This window comes from Pinus tabuliformis, chromosome Q (assembly GCF_031772625.1).
Source record: "Pinus tabuliformis cultivar Carrire ecotype Pingquan chromosome Q, CPIR1, whole genome shotgun sequence".
In the NCBI taxonomy this organism is placed as follows: domain Eukaryota; kingdom Viridiplantae; phylum Streptophyta; class Pinopsida; order Pinales; family Pinaceae; genus Pinus; species Pinus tabuliformis.
The window spans coordinates 1,317,058,793-1,317,077,856 of NC_142296.1; the positions used below are offsets into that span (position 1 = coordinate 1,317,058,793).

A 19,064-nucleotide genomic window follows, 5' to 3' on the forward strand; every position below is an offset into this window, starting at 1 on the left:
TATTTTTTATTCATACCCATTTGTTGCCTTACCTTGGCTATGATCTCGGATAGTTTCATAGTATGTTCCTTTCTTGCTTCTTCAATGGAGTTTGTAGGTGACTGAAATGCTCCCTTCTTAGTAGGAGAAACAATTTGATTTTGTGTCGATTATAAGGTTGGGGTAATAGCTATTTCTTCTAGAGATGGTGGAATAGACACAAGTTTGGATGTGAATGAAGTAGGTTTTAACAAATATGACCTACGAGTCATACTTTTGGTAGCTTGTCGAGTGACAAGTTTTGAGGATATAGGCAAAGGGGTATCAGTAAAAAAATTAACTTTCCTAGATCTACGATACTTGAATACAAACACTTCAACGTTAATTGAATTATGGTTTTGGTAACCATCTATAACTTTCACATTTTTCTTGATTTTCTACCTAATTTCACTTGCATATTCTCTGTAAAAAAATCTATATCCTCTGTGGGTTTTTTTATGTCTTTCAGAATCCTTCTCGGGCTCAAAATGATCTAGATCCTCGAGGTGGCCCCCAAGATCTGCGTAATTTCCGCACCTAGAAGCAAAAGAAGAAAACCCATGTGGAAAACAAACCCATAAAATATATCAGAAAACTAATTTTTGTTATATCAGAATGATGATTATAACTACATTGTGTTGGACCATCTTCCCTCTTATAAAGTGATGCTGGTTATTTATAGCCTTTTTTTTAGTTACATTACAATGGGTGGGAAAATAACATGGGTGTCCATTTGGATCATTTCTTCCCCCTTAGGAAGCAATGCTCCCCATTGCATGAAGTTACCTCTGGAGAAGCCTTTGTCGAAGACGAGTTGTGGATGACCAAGTGTTGTTGAAGACAAGGGTTTTGCATGGTTGACCCATAACCAAGGGTTTGTGGATGACCCATAACCATGATGCATGAAGATCCAAGGATAGAGATACCTTGTAATGCTTGCGAGCCAACTGTGATATTGACAGTGTGTGGCCAAGAAAATGGATTTTGAGGACAAGGGCTTTGTGTAGTTGACCCATAACCATGATGAATGAAGAGCCGAAGATAGAGATATCCTGTAATGTTGGTGGGCCAACTATGATGTGGACAGTGTGTGGTTGAGAAAATGGACTTTTTTGGTAAATGGTTTTGTGTGGTTGACCCCTAACCATGATGAACAAGGGTTCAAGGATAGAGATACCCTGTAATGAACCTCGAGATTGCTTGTCGATCTATCTGGTAGAAATATGGTGGCTTATCTTTGTAAATTATCACTATCCAATGAGATGTTATAAAGGCTTGAGAATTCCTCAATGGCGGGATGCTTGGAAAAATTACTTCTTTGAAATGGTGTATTACTCCTTTGTTGTAAGGATTTTCTCTTATATCATGTTGATATTTGAAATTTTGATTTGAGCCAAGAAGATAGAGATGTAGTGTTGCTAGTCCGCTAACAAACAAAACTGAAAATAATGTATACAATATGAGCACAATTAATATTAGTGTTATTTGACATAGCTTTCCAAACAATAACATCATCTGCTACCTTAATTTTCTTAACCTAAATAAAACAAGAATAGTAGTTGCACAACGCAATGGATTTCCCTAACCATGGGCAATGATGATATGTTTCATACAATTATTGTATATAGGGTAGTGGAAACATCATGGTGGATGATACAACGTACACGTATCACAATAATTTTTCCTGACATATTTTGTAAGAGGTAATTGTAGATGTGGAGTCTTCCCACCTATTGACTTTGGTCTCAAACTAGCAACATCGTAATGTTCTTCACGATTAGGAAAGTGTGCATTTTGAGAGAGTATTCCAAGATCCCTTTCGAATGTGAGAAGAAGAAGTAGAACATATATTGTGAAGACCAATACCACTTCAATAACCAGTACGGAGACTCCAACACATTGCAAAAGCTTACCCATAAGTTATCTTGCAACAAATACACAGAATGTCATTCTTGGAATGAGGAGGAGAACAAACGTAAAAAATAGTGACCTCACATCTGGCCCAAATATACACCTCCCAGCAAAGAAAAAATTATTGCTTCCTTTACAAGGTTGATATACTCTCTTCTCGCTCCTAGAGACGATGATGGTTGTGGCTATGTCCAAGAAGAATTTGTGCTTGACCACTCTGTGAAACCCCAAAATTATTGCTTCCTTTACAAGATTGATATACTCTCTTCTCGCTCCTAGAGACGATGATGGTCGTGGCTATGTCCAAGAAGAATTTGTGCTTGACCACTCCGTCAAACCCCAACATAGCATTGGCTCTGCACTCAATGGACTCACAAAGGTGACTGCTACTTATTGTTAGAAGGAACCAGATGTAATTCCAACTACACAGAACTAATTTTCAACAGAGATTTAAATGCGGTTTATAGAAATGGTTGACAAAGGGGCAAGCTTTTTCAGGAAGCCACCGCCCGAATTGATATCCAGAAGTTTCTCAATCTTGTATAAATACCTGTTAATCAATGAATGGATCCAAGTCTTGTGTTCTATGTTTATGTGTTGTGTTCATGAGTTGTGCCTCTGCTCTCTATCATGGTATCAGAGCAGGTGTGAGGTCGAGAGTTGTGTGAGGCTCGGTGGAGTGTATAAGGAGGTGAGATATCGGTGTATAGGAGCTGTGAGCTGTGTCAGTATAGATCTCAGTACTACGTATTCCTATGTTGGAGCAGACCAACAACAACGTGTTGGTGATCTATTTTTTTTCAGCCTGGTGTGAGCAGCGGAAGTGTGGTGAGCTATGTGCTGTGAGCTTGGGAGGTCCTGGATGTACTGGCGGTGGCGGCAGAGGATGCAACTTGGACTGCAATCACAAGTGTCGCGCTTACTGGTAGATCTAGTAATCCATTTGTGTTGGTGTTGCCTGTGATTCTTCTTTCCATTTCATAGCTTTAATCCTCTATTTCTTCTGTGTTTCATTCTGTATGGTTTTTCTCTTTTACGTTTGAAGGAAAAGGGGTTGGTCGATTACCATTGCTATTAAATCGATATCTTTTAATGTTGTGCTGGTGATGTATTTATATTGCATGTATTATCAGAAAAATGCATGTTGAATGCTTTTTGTCACTACCTCTGAGGCGAAAAGAACAAAAAAAATGGATTGTTTTTTATAGAGATATGTTGTTCGTAGTATAAAGAGGAGTGTGGAGGTGCCAATATAGTGGATGTGATAAACAACAAAATAAGAGTCCAGAGGTATTTCTTGTTGGAAATTTGGTTTATCCTGACACTTTATTATTGAGTAAGGAAATATTGAAATTGTGAAAGATAATTTTTTATTTTTTTTTGGTGATTGGAGAAAGTTTTTTTCATCATGGCAAATTTGTTGCTTGATACTTATATGAATGAATCCACCAAACTTGATGGAGAAAATTATGTGAATTGGAAATTCAAGTTAATAACTATTTTAGAAGGAAATAATTTGTGGTCCATTGTGAGTGGGGATGAGCCCAAACCCACAGTTGTAGGTTCTATTCTAGATTGGGAGAGAAGGGAGACAAAAGAAAAGGTGTTGCTGCGTATGTCCTTAAAGGACAACATTATTCCTCACATAAGAGATTGCAAGACATCAAAAGAAACATGGGATATGTTGAAGGGTTTGTATGAAACAACAAATACAAACCGAATCTTGTTTTTGAAGACTAAGCTTTTATCTCTAAAAATGGAAGCAAATGAAAGTATAAGCAATTTCATATCTCGTGTCAAAGAGTTAAGTGATAAGTTAGCAGATATTGGTGAAAAGGTGTCTAGTACTAACTTAGTTACCATCATATTAAATGGCTTAGTGCAAGATTATCAAATTTTTGTTTCAAGTCTTGCAGCTAGAGAGAAACCCCCTTCATTTGATGAATTGACAGGAATTCTTCTACAAGAGGAGGAGAGGATGAAGAGCTTTAATTTGGGCTCTAGCAGTTCAGATTTGGCATTGGTGGCCAAGGGAAAATATCCATACAGAGGCAAGCCATGGGACAAGAACAAAGGAGGCAAGTTTCAAGCAAAACAAAAAGGTATGACACATTCTAAATTTCCAATCCATAAGAGAAATGATGAGTGTTATTATTGTGGCAAACCTGGACATCATTCTAAAGATTGTTATAAACGGAAATATAATGAGTCTAGGCAAAGAAACAGAAGGCATATTGGAAATTTTTTGGACAAAGATACCTCAATCAATGATGGATTTAAAAATCTTAAATTGTTTGTTTTTGATGCTGCATTGTCTGTGGAAAATGATGATAAGAATGCTTGGTTCATTGATTCTCGTGCATCACTACATATTTCTTGTAATAAGGAGTGGTTTGATGAATATCATGAAAACATTGATGGAACATATGTTTTTCTAGGAGATAACAAATCACTTAAAGTTCAAGGTTATGGAGTAATAGGTGTGAATTTGCCTAATGGACAAGAGAAACAGATCCATAATGTGATGTATGTTCCTGATATCAAAAAGAATTTAATCTCTATTTCTACTATTATTGACGAAGATTTGAAGGTGGAATTTGTTAAATCACAATGTGTAGTAAAAGATATTCAAGATAAGTAGAAGGTTATTGCCACAGGAACTAGAGTTGGAGGCTTGTATAAGTTGGATGTGACCAGGAAAAGTCATCAAGCGTTGGAATATACAACAATATCAATAGTAGATCTATGGCATCAAAGGTATGGACATCTAAATCACAAAGATTTAATGCTACTTCAAAAGAACACAACGGTTGAAGGGCTTCCTGCCTTGAAGAATGATCATGTTGAATGTGAAGCATGTGTACTTAGCAAGCAACATAGGGAGGAATTTCCTATACATAAAGAAAAAAGGTAAAGGGAAATACTTGAATTAATTCATACTGATGTATGTGGACCTATGCAAACTAGATCTATTGGTGGAGCATGGTATTTTCTTATTTTTGTGGATGATAGATCTAGATATACATGGGTTTATTTCATAAGAAGAAAGAGTGATGTTTTTGAGTACTTTAAAGAATTTAAGAATATGGTAGAAAAACAAACTGGTAATTCCATCAAAATTTTGAGATCTGATCACGGGGGAGAATTCAAATCAATAGAATTTAATCAATATTGTAAAAGCAATGGGATTTTGCAACAATTTACAGTGCCACAAACATCTCAACAAAATGGAGTTGCTGAGAGGAAAAACAGAACACTAGTTGAATGTGCACGTAGTATTCTTCAAGGTAAAAATATCTCTAATGTTTTTTGGGCTGAAGCCATTAATATTGCTGTTTATTTGAAAAATAAAAGTCCAACCAAAAGTTTAGAGCTTAAAACACCTTTTGAAGTATTTTATGCGTACAAACCAAAAGTGAGTCATTTAAGAGTTTTTGGTTGCAAGGCATTTTCTCATATTCCAAAAGATGAAAGAAGAAAACTTGATGTAAAGTCAATTAAGTGCATATTTATTGGTTATTGTGATAATCAGAAAGCATACAAGTTGTTTGATCCCAGTACTCATAGACTGCTTGCAAGTAGGGATGTGGTGTTTCATGAGAATACAAATGAAGGTGATAAAATAAATAATACTAGTGTGTGGCATGATATTGATGATTATGTCAAAATAGATACAAGTGTTGAAAAAGAACAAGAACAAGCACAGGAATAGAAACAAGCTGAAGAGCAAGGAGCATCAAGCAGTCATGATACTCCAAGAAGAGGAGAGGGGACTCCGCAGAGCAAAAAGAAATATGAAAGCAGTAAAACTACAAGAATGTCATCACGTCAAAGTCAGGTACCTGTAAAGTATAAAGATTATGCATTAATGTCTCATGTTATGAATGTTGTAGAACCTTCAAGCTATGATGAAGCTAAAGAATATGAAGAATGGAGAAATGCAATGAATGAAGAATATAACTCTATAATGAAGAATGACACATGGGAATTAACAAAATTGCCTAAAAACAAAGTTCCCATAGGATGCAAATGGCTTTATAAATCTAAATTTAATGCTGATGGAAGTATTGATAAACATAAAGCTAGATTGGTTGCAAAAGGATATTCACAAAAGGAGGGAATTGATTATGAAGTTACTTTTGCACCTGTAGCTAAGTTGAACACAATTAGAATCATGATTGCATTAGCTACAAAATATAATTGGAAAATGCATCAGTTAGATGTCAAATCAGCATTTTTGAATGGTGAGTTAAAAGAAGAAGTTTATTTAGTATAGCCTGAAGGGTTTGTAAAACAGGGACAGGATCATCTGGTTTGCAGGTTAAAGAAAGCTTTATATGGCTTGAAACAAGCACCAAGATCATGGTATGTGAAAATTGATTCTTTCTTTTATGAGAAAGGTTTTATGAGAAGCAAGAATGATCCTAACTTGTACATCAAGGAAGATGAAGACAAGAATGTTGCTTTAATATATGTATATGTTGATGATCTTATCATAATAGGAAATGCATGCAAGGTGATTGAGGAAATTAAAAATCAGGTGTCACATGTATTTGAGATGAAGGATCTTGGTGAATTGCATTATTGTTTAGGTCTTGAAGTTTGGAGGGAACTTGGTAAGACACTAATCACACAAAGAAAATATACAAGGGAAATTCTTAAAAGATTCAACATGATTGAATGCAAAACAACATCTACCCCTTTAGAACAGAATGTCAAATTGTGCAGTGATGATGGAACCAGAGAGCTGAATGGAACTATGTACCATCAACTGGTGAGAAGTCTGAACTATCTCACCACTACCAGGCCAGATATAGCATATTTTGTCAGCATACTGAGTCAGTTCATGGCTAAGCCTTGTGAAAGCCATTGGAAAGCAACAAAGAAAGTCCTTCGATATCTGAAAGGAACACTTAATTTTGGTATTATGTATACTGATGAATTTGTAGAAATTTTGAATAATTAATCACTTATTCAAAGAGATTATCCCGATTATGCACTATTACGGAATACATGCACAATACATAACCTCCTCTACGTTGATCATCAATTTAGCAGCATCAAAAACAATGAAACATCAATCGCATGCACACATTAACACAGTATGTAACCCCGGGAAAGCATACAGCTGAAAACCCCACACTATCTGTATATAATAATGATAGAGAACATGTAACAATACATAGTACAATACTCCTCGCAAGTACTCAGTACTATCTCCACCTATTACACACAAAACTAGCTCAGATCTGATCAATCACAGCTCAAATCTCCTCCACTGCTTTGCCTGCCTCCACTGCGCAATCCTACAAGGGAAATAAATCACTCTGTGAAATTGAATACTACGCAAGCCATCATGGTCAATCTCCAACCATGCATGTGCGAATCTCATGCACAACTATAGTCACACTATAGTCACAACTAATAGTAATCTCAACCTCTAATACCTGTCTCCACTGAACTGTACATGCACTGAGTTAACTGATGTATTCTTTAGTTGCTTTATGAGTTAATAATTAGTGAATTAATTAATAATTTAATTCACACAACTCATCACTAGTGTATTCTTTAGTTAGACTAAAATACAATTAGTTCAACAAAGTCAAACTGAACACAACTCCATCAACTCCACAATCAACTCCACCAAACTCAACCACATGAGTTCTAACTGAAGTCCTGCATGCAATAGCTCAACTGACCCACAAGAAAAGTGTATTTCCTTCTGACAACTGCATGTGCCACATCTGTAGCTCAAATTGAAGTGCTCCAAGAGGATAAGATAATGTTTATAGTCTAAATATTATTATGAGACAATAATATTTGATTGTTCTATTTTTAGCCTAGCAGTCTAAAAATAGAAACCCCCCATATGTCTACAAATAGAAGTCCATCTATTTTTACCAACATGACCAATCATCCACAAATAGCATCCTGCAACTCATAGACCATGATCCATATGTCTAAAAATAGACATAGTCTAAAAATAGACTTTGGCCAAAAATAGCCTGCGGGCCCACTTAGTGAAGGCGACTTCTTTCCACTAAGCTCCATCATCTTGTTGCATTCTCAACACTCCCTCTCAACAAGATATGGATTATCAGCAACCCCTATCCTTCCTCGGTGGTATTCGAACTTGCTCCTGGTGAGCGCCTTCGTCAAGATATCAGCATCCTGATCCTCCGTTGGAATGTATGAAAGTAACATGAATCTCCGCTACACAAAATCTCTGATATGATGGTACCTGATATCAATGTGCTTAGATCTATCATGAAATACTGGATTAGCAGAGTGTTAAATGCAACTCTGGTTATCACAGTAAATCACAGTAGGCTCCAAGTGAGAACCGAACAACCCAACCAGGATCTTCCTCATCCATATAGCCTCGCATGCAGCCAAACTTGCTGCCATATACTCGGCCTCTGCTGAACTGAGCGCCACAGATCTCTGCTTCCTGCTGTACCAAGAAACTGTTGTCGACTCGATACTGAAGACTCCTCCAGATGTGCTCTTTCTGTCTGTTGGGCTCCCTGTCCAATCTGCATCTGTGAAGCCACATAGCTTCACCTCATCCTCCTGTCTGTACCACAATCCATATCCCGATGTGCCTCTCAAATAATTCAATACATGCTTGCCTGCCTTCAAGAAGAGCTTGGTTGGATTAACCATGGCTTGTGGAAGCTGGTTAACAGCATAACATATATCGGGTCGTGTATTGACCAGATACATAAGTGACCCCACCAACTGTCGATAAACAGTGGCATCCACTTCTTCTGTTGAAGTGGCATCCTCCTTCCTCCAACCTCCAGGAAGAGGAGTATCAACAGGCTTGCAGCCATGCATGTTGAACTTCTCCAGTATCTCTCGAGCATACTTACCTTGAGAAAAAAATAGTCCATCACTGCACTACCAAATTTCCAATCCCAAGAAATAATGAAGGAGGCCCAAGTCCTTCATCTAAAACTCCTTAGCAAGATCATCCTTGCATGAAAGTATCAACAGCTCATCACCTGTTAGAATCAAATCATCTACATAAAGTACAATGATAAGCAACTTACCCTCCACCACAATCTAGTATAGGTTAGGATCCGCCTCACTCTTGGAGAATCCAAGTCTGGTGAAATAACTGTATATCAGTGTGTACCAAGCACATGGTGCGTGTTTCAACCCATACAACGCTCTCTTGAGCCTGCACACATGCGACTCGCTGCTGAAGATCTTGAAACCTTCGGGCTACTCTATGTACACCTCCTCCTTAATGACTCCGTTGAGGAATGTATTCTTCACATCCATCTGATGAATGTGCCACCCCATCTACGCTGAGAGAGCAAGAATCGTCCGTATGGAAGAATACCTTGCGACAGGTGCAAAGGTATCTTCATAATCGATCCCCTCTATCTGGTGAAAAGCCTTAGGCAACAAATCTTGCCTTGTACTTCTCCACACTCCCGTCAGTTGCCTACTTAACTTTGGAGATCCATCTCAAACCCACCACTGATTTCCCTTCCGGTCTTGGTACAATCTCCCATGCACTGTTTCTGACAATCGAATCATACTCTTCCACCATGGCATCTACCCATGTGGGATCCTCCACAACTTCCTCGAAAGAGGATGGCTCAGTCACAACACATTTGCTCACAAGAGCCATGTATCCAGTGTACTGATCGAGTGATTGTCTCTGTCTACGTTGAGCTGTAGGTGGTCCTACAACCTTCTCTGCATCTTGAGCCAATCGCTCAGCTTTTGTCAAGCGCTTTCGCCCTCTGATGGTTGGCGCTGCTTGAGTGGTCTCTTCCACTCCATGAACTTCGTCTTGTGGCTGATCCACATCGTGAAGCTCATCCTTAGGAACTAATAGCTCCTCATCTGCATGCAAGTGTGGCTCCCTCTCAAGCGAACACTTCATGGCTTTCTCCTCCTGAAATTTTATATCGGGTCGCACAACAGTCTTACCACTGTCTGGCAAATACACACGATAGTTGTGGGGCGTATCAGTGTACCCCACAAATATCCCAACCTCTGTGGTGGGCTCCAACTTCTTCCTGGCATCCTTCGTTACATGCATGTAAACGTTAGCACCATAAACCCTCAAATGAGAAAGATCAGGCTTCTTACCAGAATAAGCCTCCTCGGGTGTACTCATGCCAAGTATCCTGTGAAGACAACGGTTCTGCACATATACTGTAGTATTGCATGCTTCTGCCAACAAGTGAAGGGGTAGGCCCTGATCATGCAACATCGCTCGTGCAGCACCCACGATTTTTCTGTTCTTCCGCTCGACAACCCCGTTCTGCTGTGGGTTATGGGGAGCTATGAGCTCTCTTCGAATCCCTTCTACACTGCAAAATTCCTTGAACTCGTCAGAGATGTATTCACCACCATTGTTGCTCCTAAGAGCCTTCACCTTCTTCCCTGACTCCTTCTCGACCAGTGCTTTGAACTCACAAAACTTTGAGTATGTCTCGCTCTTCTTCTGCATGAAGAAGATCCGGCACTTTTGAGAGAAATCATCAACAAAGATCACATAATACCTGTGTTTTGTTGTCGAAGCTACTGAGAAAGGTCCACACATGTCTATGTGAATTCTCTCAAGGATCGCCGTGGCACGACTATCCTTCTCGTGAAAGGTGGCTTTCACAAACTTTCCCAAAGTACACCCCTTGCACTGATCTGACTGTGCAAGAGTGCCTTTAGGAAGCCTAGTAGTGATCTCCTGCAGTATCTTCAAGGCTCCATGGTGAAGGTGACCCAATCTCCTGTGCCACAGCTCGCCATCATCCCGGCTCACCAATCCTTCTGCCTTGCATGCCATTGCTACGTAGCCATCTACATGCAACTGATAAAGGTTCCTCACTTGAACCCCTATCTTCCGGGTTTCTCCAGTTGTCTTGCTGTGCAGGAAAGCCTTTCCCTCGCTGAAAACAACATCATATCCCTTGTCTTCTAACATCGCCACAGAGATAAGATTCTTCTTCAATCTTGGAACATGCATCACTTCCTTCAATATGAAGGGTTTACCAGAATCCCTCTCAAAGGAAATGGTACCGATACCGGTCGCACTGTATCTACCATCATTGCCCATCTCGATGTGCACTCCAAGATCTTTCTCCTCTGTATCAGAAAACAAATCTCAATCTCCTGTCATGTGAAAAGACGCACCACTGTCCAAGAACCATACCGATCCCATCACACCTGAAACCAAGCATGTGATCAATGAAAATTCAAGCTCAAACTGCGAGGCTAGAGCCTCTCCTGCTGCAGATCCAGCAGCTTAATTGTTCTTCTTCTTCTGCGGACAATTAGTGGCATAGTGTCTGTGCTGGTGACAGTGAAAGCACTTCACCTTGGACATGTCCTGCTTCTTCCCTTTCACATCGGAATGAGAAGCTTTCTTGTTCTTCCCCTTCTTTGCTTTAGCAGCCAAACTGCAATTTTCTTCATTAGGTCCCTTTGATGAAGATTCGTCCCTAATATTTCGCTTGATCTCCTCCTGCACAAGATCTGACCAATGTCTCTCCCATCTTGGCAATTTCTCCTGATCATTGACAGAGTCCTGATAGGAATGCCAACTCTTCGGAAGACAAAGGAGAGCCAAGCTCACCAAGTCCTCATCATCGACAGTCACCCCCACACTTCCCAGCTCATCCCTGCACTGAGTGAACTTCGTGATATACTTGGGCATATTGTCTCCCTTCTCGCATTTAATGTTTCTGAGTCTACCCTTGAGCATGCTTCCTCTGATCACTCTTGATTTGGAATAGATCTGTCAACGCTTTCCACATCAAGTATGGAGAAGCCTTTCCATGCAGGCTGGACACAATGTGATCCTTCACGCCCTCCAACAGAATCCTTCGACACTTTGTTGTCTTCTTTTGCCAAACCTCAGCTTCAGCAGCATCAGTAGGCTTTGGGACCTCAGCCTCTATGAACTCCTTCAGCCCATTATCATCTAACACAGCCTCCATCCTATCCTTCCATGCAATATAGTTCGAGCTTCCCTCAAGAGCATACTCCAATTGCAATCCATTGAAAGACATTGCCACATTGACACCAAGAAAACACTACTGCAAATTCGAATTCCACCAGCTCAAAAAACTCAATCGCCTCTGATCTAGAATTCGTGAGAACAAAGTATTTCTCGTACAGAGATTGATTGTATGGGCTTTTACTAGATATCTCACCTTCCAAAGGAAGGATGAATCCAGAGGCTACCTGGCCCGATTACAGACTCTGCCTGAAGAAATAAAATGTAAACACTTTCTGAATAGTAGATTTGATGATCAACCTTGCTCTGATACCATCTAGAAATTTTGAATAATTAATCACTTATTCGCAAAGATTATCCCGATTATGCACTATTGTGGAATACATGCACAATACATAACCTCCTCTATGTTGATCATCAATTTAGCAGCATCAAAAACATTGAAACATCAATCGCATGCACACATTAACACAGTATGTAACCCGGGGAAAACATACAGCTGAAAACCCCACACTATTTGTATATTATAATGATAGAGAACATGTAACAATACATAGTACAATACTCCTCTCAAGTACTCAGTACTATCTCCACCTGTTACACACAAAACTAGCTCAGATTTGATCAATCACAACTCAAATCTCCTCCACTGCTTTGCCTGCCTCCACTGCGCAATCCTGCAAGGGAAATCAATCACTCTGTGAAATCGAATTCCTTTGGTTATAATATGCAAGCCATCATGGGCAATCTCCATCCATGCATGTGCAAATCTCATGCACAACTATAGTCACACTGTAGTCACAACTAATAACAATCTCAACCTCTAACACCTGTCTCCACTGCACTATACATGCACTAAGTTAACTGATGTATTCTTTAGTTGCTTTATGAGTTAATAAATAGTGAATTAATTAATAATTTAATTCACACAACTCATCACTAGTGTATTCTTTAGTTAGACTAAAACACAACTAGTTTAACCAAGTCAAACTGAACACAACTCCATCAACTCCACCAAACTCAACAACATGTGTTCTAACTGAAGTCCTGCATGCAATAGCTCAACTGACCCACAAGAAAAGTGTATTTCCTTCTGACAGCTGCATGTGCCACATCTGTAGCTCAAACTGAAGTGCTCCAAGAGGATAAGATAATGTTTATAGTCTAAATATTATTGTGAGACAATAATATTTGACTGTTCTATTTTTAGCCTGGCAATCTAAAAATAGAAACCGCCCATATGTCTAAAAATAGAAGTCCATCTATTTTTACCAACATGACCAATCATCCACAAATAGCATCCTGCAACTCATAGACCATAATCCATATGTCTAAAAATAGACATAGTCTGAAAATAGACTTTGCGCCAAAAATAGCCTGCGAGCCCACTTAGTGAAGGTGACTTCTTTCCACTAAGCTCCATCATCTTGTTGCATTCTCAACAGAATTTGATGTTGAGTTGGAAGGTTATTCTGATTCTGACTGGGCAGGAAATCCAGATGATAGAAAATCTACTACTTGATACGTGTTCAATATTGGTTCAGGACCAATATCATGGAGCAGTAAGAAACAACCAACTATTTCATTGTCATCCACTGAAACTGGGTATAAAGCATTATGCAGTGCTACCTTTGAAGCAATATGACTTAGGAGGATACTTGAAGATGTTGGAGAAACACAAAAACACCTACAGTAATCAGATGTGACAATCAAAGCACCATTAAATTGGAAAACAATCCTATATATCATGCAAGGAAAAAACACATTGAGACACAACATCACTTTGTAAGAGAAAAATTGCAATCAAAAGAAATTGACTTATCATATTGTAATACAAATGAAAATGTCACTGACATATTCACCAATCCTCTTGGAAAGGCTAAATTTGAAATGTGTAGAAGTAAGTTGTGCATTGTAGAAAATCCAAATTATGTTGTAAGCTTAGACGAGACTTAGACCACCAGGCATATCAGATGTTTGTTATATAGTTGGAATTAAGGGGGAGTGTTAGAAGGAACCAGAACTAATTCCAACTACCTAGAACTAATTTTCAACAGAGATTTAAATGCGGTTTCTAGAAACGGTTGACAAAGGGGCAAGCTTCTTCAGGAAGCCACCGCCTGAATTGATATCTAGAAGTTTCTCAATCTTGTATAAATACCTGTTGATCGATGAATGGAACCAAGTCTTGTGTTCTTTGTTTACGTGTTGTGTTCATGAGTTGTGCCTCTGCTCCCTGTCACTTATATTATTGGAAGAATAGCTTGCAAAAATTGACAGTTGAAGATTGTAACCATTCTCTAACGTAACCAAGAACGTATCTGGCTTCACTGTTCCTCCCAACAGTTTGAAGGCTACTTTTATGATTGCCATAATATCTTCACTCTCATCTTTGTAGTGCAACTCTCCTTTGCAATTCATTGGTATCACAGTCTCTGATCCCATGGGAATTGACGATGCAATAAGTCCTCCCACAAACAAAGCTCAACGAAAATGTGTCTACCTACGATGAATATGACTCCCCTTCTCCCGCTACGTGGAACCATGTGAGAGATATGAAAAAATCTTCATAAGTGGCGGGATACTTGTGCTTTAGAGCCAATTAAGACAACCACCACTCTTTGTTGTGTGGCTAACCTATGGCAGAAGATGTCATAGGCAATGTCACTCACCGAGAGCATGCAGAAGCCTCCGAGATGGAAGTAGAAAACCATGGTCAATGCATCCTCCTTCTCCTCGTTATTGACAAGAATAAAGAGATGGGTCCATATGCTTCTTGTTGATGATGATCCATTTGCTAGAGACTCCTCTAGTGGGCATCAGAGCCTTTTCGATCATCCACACTATAGATATAGTTCCCTATTTTCACAAGCCAACAAAACCACTCTTGATTGAATTTGAATTTAAGGTGGTCAATCACCATACACATCCTAACATCTCCATGCACACTCTTAAGACATTATTCATAAAATAAGGCCAGCTAATCAGAAAAGAAACTATAAACGAAAGGAGGTCTTCTACAACCAAATTCGAAGACGCGATTTAGATCTCCGAAGATGATTGGTGCAATAAAAACAATAATCGAGGACGGTTAAAAGTCATTGCATTATGGCATGAAACAAGCCAGAATATTTTTTCCAGACCCAAAAAGACATAGAAGTTACAGGCCACATTTAAAAAGTAAAGAGTATGGATCCTGGGAAAGGAATTTCAGATTCATCTCCACATCCATCTATAATTGGCTCAAAATCATTACTCCGATGATGAGGTATTTATCGGTTATTTAAAGTATCCGCAATACTAGAAATGCCCATAATACATAAAATTTATTATATACCCGCATTGTTTATTTTTCCTTAGACTTCTGCAAAATGTTAGTTTTCGCAGTGCTATGGCACCCCCAGCGAACAAGGAATTGGCCCATCACCAACAATTCTTTTTCTGGAAAAATTAAAGAAATAACAGGTTGAAGCACATCTTGCCCCGTCCACTTCCAGAAGTAGCACCTGCTCCTCCCCCTGTTGTAACAGCAACGACGCCAGTCTCTACAGCACATACATTGCCTGTACCACAAACAACAGTATCTGTATCTTCTGGCCAAAAGATAGAAAATACTCATGTCAACACTGGAGAGCGAAGGAAGGAATAGTAGCGTGTTGCTCAGCCCTACTCATAATTTCTCACCACTATAAGAAGAATAATAATATCATTGACCATCCAGGGTCTAGATCTAGCTACGTGAAAAATCAAAATCTCAGAGAGACGTTATAGCATGGTGTCCTGGCACATTGTAGTCCAAATATGAAAAAAGTGCTTCTAAGTCCGATCACTCACTAGTTTTATGAGGCAAGTGATAGTACTGAATTATTTGAGCAGGTGGAAGCACAATTCGAGCTGGATGTGGGCATAATGTGTCCACTGACAATGTATGTAATGGCTAGAGGCTAGAAGATGCCAAGATCTTCCAGGTGTACCCCCTCCATCAAGTCTCAATAGCATAAAGTTCAACATCCCTTGGCCAATTATCTTTTAAGGAGAACAAGGAGAGGAATATAGCACATACTTGTGTTGCTATTAAGGATACAACTAACAATGATGTTCAACTTGTAGTGTTTCCCATCTAATTAGATATGGGAGTTTAAAACCATGATTCCCATGGATTCATAACCCACTCTGATACCATTACCCACTTTGATACCATTGATTCGGAGTTTGGGGTGGCCACGAAGATCTGAGTAATTGACGCACTTGGAAGCAAAAGAAGAAAACCCATGTAGCAAACCAACCCAAAAAATAAATTAGAAAACTAAATATTATTAGATCATAATGATGATTGCAATTGATGCACTTGGAAGCAAAAGAAGAAAACCCATGTAGCAAACCAACCCAGAAAATAAATTAGAAAACTAATTTTCATTAGATCATAATGATGACTGCAACTACATTGTGTTCGATCATATGTCCTCTTACAAAGTGAGGTTGGCTATTTATAGCCTTTTTTTTTACTTACATTACCATGGGTGGATAATACCATGGGTGAGTTATTTAGGGCCTTTAGTTACATTACCATGGGTAAAGTTCCATTCAGATCACAAAACCGTCATCTTTCTTAAAACCTTTTCTTGGATCAAAACTAACAAGTGGTTTTATGATCTGGATTTAAACAGTAACACAAAAAATTACAGAGATAACCATAAACACAGAGATGCAGCGGAAATAATACTTCATTTCATTAATGTAAAATACTGAAATATGCTTACAAATAGAGTTGGAAATAAACCAGCTAGGGCGATGGTAGCTTATCTTTGAGAAGAGATGTGGCGGCTACATGCCTCTGAACTATGTTACAATGAGGCTCGAAGGCCTATTTATTGTTGAGAAACAATGTAAAACCCTTCACATCCCAAAACCTAACCCTAGAAGATGAAACGCCAAATTGTGGGCCTCGTTTGGGTAAATTGGTACATCAATTTCCTTGGGTCGTAACTTTGGCATACGATTTCCGTTTGATGCGTATAATAGCTTGTTAGAAAGATCTATCTAAGCAGTACAACTTTGGGAAGGGAAAAAATTGTCCATGGACCCATGTTGCCCCCAGATTTCGCAAAAAACGTCGTTTAGGCCCTTAAAATGGCTCCCGAAGTTCAGGACCCGAAAAAATGCTAAAAATAGTAAATTGTGCTACAATTTAGGAAACTAAAAAACTGAAAGAGACAGTTGTGTGGGTCCAAATGGGATAGGTGGGTGGCCACCAACGTCCACTTGGATCATTCCTCCCCCTTTAGGAAGCAATGGTCCCCATTGCGTTGAGTTCCTCCATCTGTTGAACCTGGTCCCTGGTGAGTTGTTCTGCAATCTCGAATGTGTCCAGTAATGGTGGGAAGCATTGAGGGCAATACACATTGAATACTTGGTGCAGGCGATGGAATGGAGGAATGATGTGCTCCAAAGCATTATTTCCCACAACTTTAGTAATGGTGTAAGGACCATGTCGATGTGGTCGGAGCTTTTGATGGGCTCTTGTAAGGTGTTCTCTCTGCAGATGCAACCAAACTTTATTGCCCACCTGAAGCTTGTGTGGTACCCCTGTGGGTGAGGATAAGTTGTTCCTATGTTCTGTCATGACCGTATTCCTTTGCTGCTGTTGCTGCATGGAGGAACCCTTTGCGAGGGTCATGGATGTGGCAATGGTCATCCCCTTACTTTGGGAGCGAACCAGACAGATGAATTTCCTAGTTTGGGAAATGAGCTTGCTGCCTTTCTTAGCAGTGATCAAAGAGGTGGCGGTATGTGGGGCTACCTCTGGTATCCTGTATAATTAATTACACAAAGAAATAATGACAGCACGAGGCCTTGAATCATACACAACATGTCGCATCCATAAGTACGGCTAGCCTAATAATACATCACAAACATCCAGAGGTGTAACATCACAATATACCTCGTCTGTGAAGGGTTTGATGCTATAGGGAAGGCGGCACTGCTAGCAAACTTTGAGATCTCGTCCTTCATGAAGCCACCCGATACTGTATGGTTGTGGGTGTGGTGTAGTCGGTAGGCCCAATTGCTTCACGACCTCTGCTGAAATGAGGTTCTTTTGGCTGCCACTGTCGACAATGAATTGCAACGGCGAACCCTTCACCCACATCTGTGAGTGGAAAAGACGCTCCCCCTCCTCTGGATCTTCGGGTTCATTCTTTTGGATCTTGGCGGTGACAACAGTAGCGCTGGGCTCCGCATCAATGATCTACTTCCCTTTTCCATTCCCCTTATTAAGTTTTGACTCAGGGTGGGAACATGCATATGATTCAAAAGCCTTCAACTCGGCCACCAGCGACTATTTGGTTCGACACTCACTTGTGTTGTGAGTGGGGCTCTTGTGGAACTCACACCACTTTCCTGTGTCCTTCTTCAACTTCAGGGTGTTGTTCTTTTCTTGCGGCTTCGATGGGTTGTGTTGAGTCACCTCACCTTGGCTTTGTCCTTTGGTCTTTGGATTTGCAGATCCAAAGTCTCGCTTCTTCTGTTTGAACTTTTTCTCGATTTTGACAGCGTATTGGTATGTCGTGCCGAGCAAGGAGATGTTTAGGAACTCCATCTCTTCCTGGATGTATCTATGTAGGCAGCCGCGGTATTTGAGTACCAAATGCAGCTTAGATTCCTTGATACCCAACTGTGTGTGAATGGTATGAAAAATGTTTGTGAACTCCAGCACATCTTGGTCCCACCCCTGCCGCAGTGTGGTCCATCTGATGTATTTGTCCTCATAGCTTTTGACAGGGTAGTACTGCTCCTTGACGGCATCCCAGAATGAATCCCAAGTGGGTGCGGCTGCAAATAGTGAGCCCGTATTTTCATCCTTTTGCTCGTAGTATCTTTCCCACTAGTCCTTGATGTGGGGGGCTGCTTTGAGAAGAGCAAAAAAAATCTTTTCCCAACTCGAGAATTCATGACCAGAAAAATACCCATCTAGCAGATTTAACCATTTATCTACGGAATCTGCATCTATTTTACCCTCGAATATGGGGATTTCAAAATTAACTTGTACCTTAAACGGTGTGGCATTTCCAAAGTAGTTGCTGGAAGTCGATGCGTTGCCTTTGGGTAGCTGCTAAAGGATCTGCGCAAAGCTATCCATCATCGCGTTCCTTTG

The 19,064-nt window shown here is 39.8% G+C and overlaps 1 pseudogene; it reads right to left on the reverse strand.

The window, feature by feature from the left end:
- Positions 1-1,179: 1,179 nt before the first annotated feature.
- The window catches only part of LOC149224682 (putative protein S-acyltransferase 7 pseudogene), a 39,698-nt pseudogene continuing 21,813 nt past the window's right edge, over positions 1,180-19,064 (reverse strand).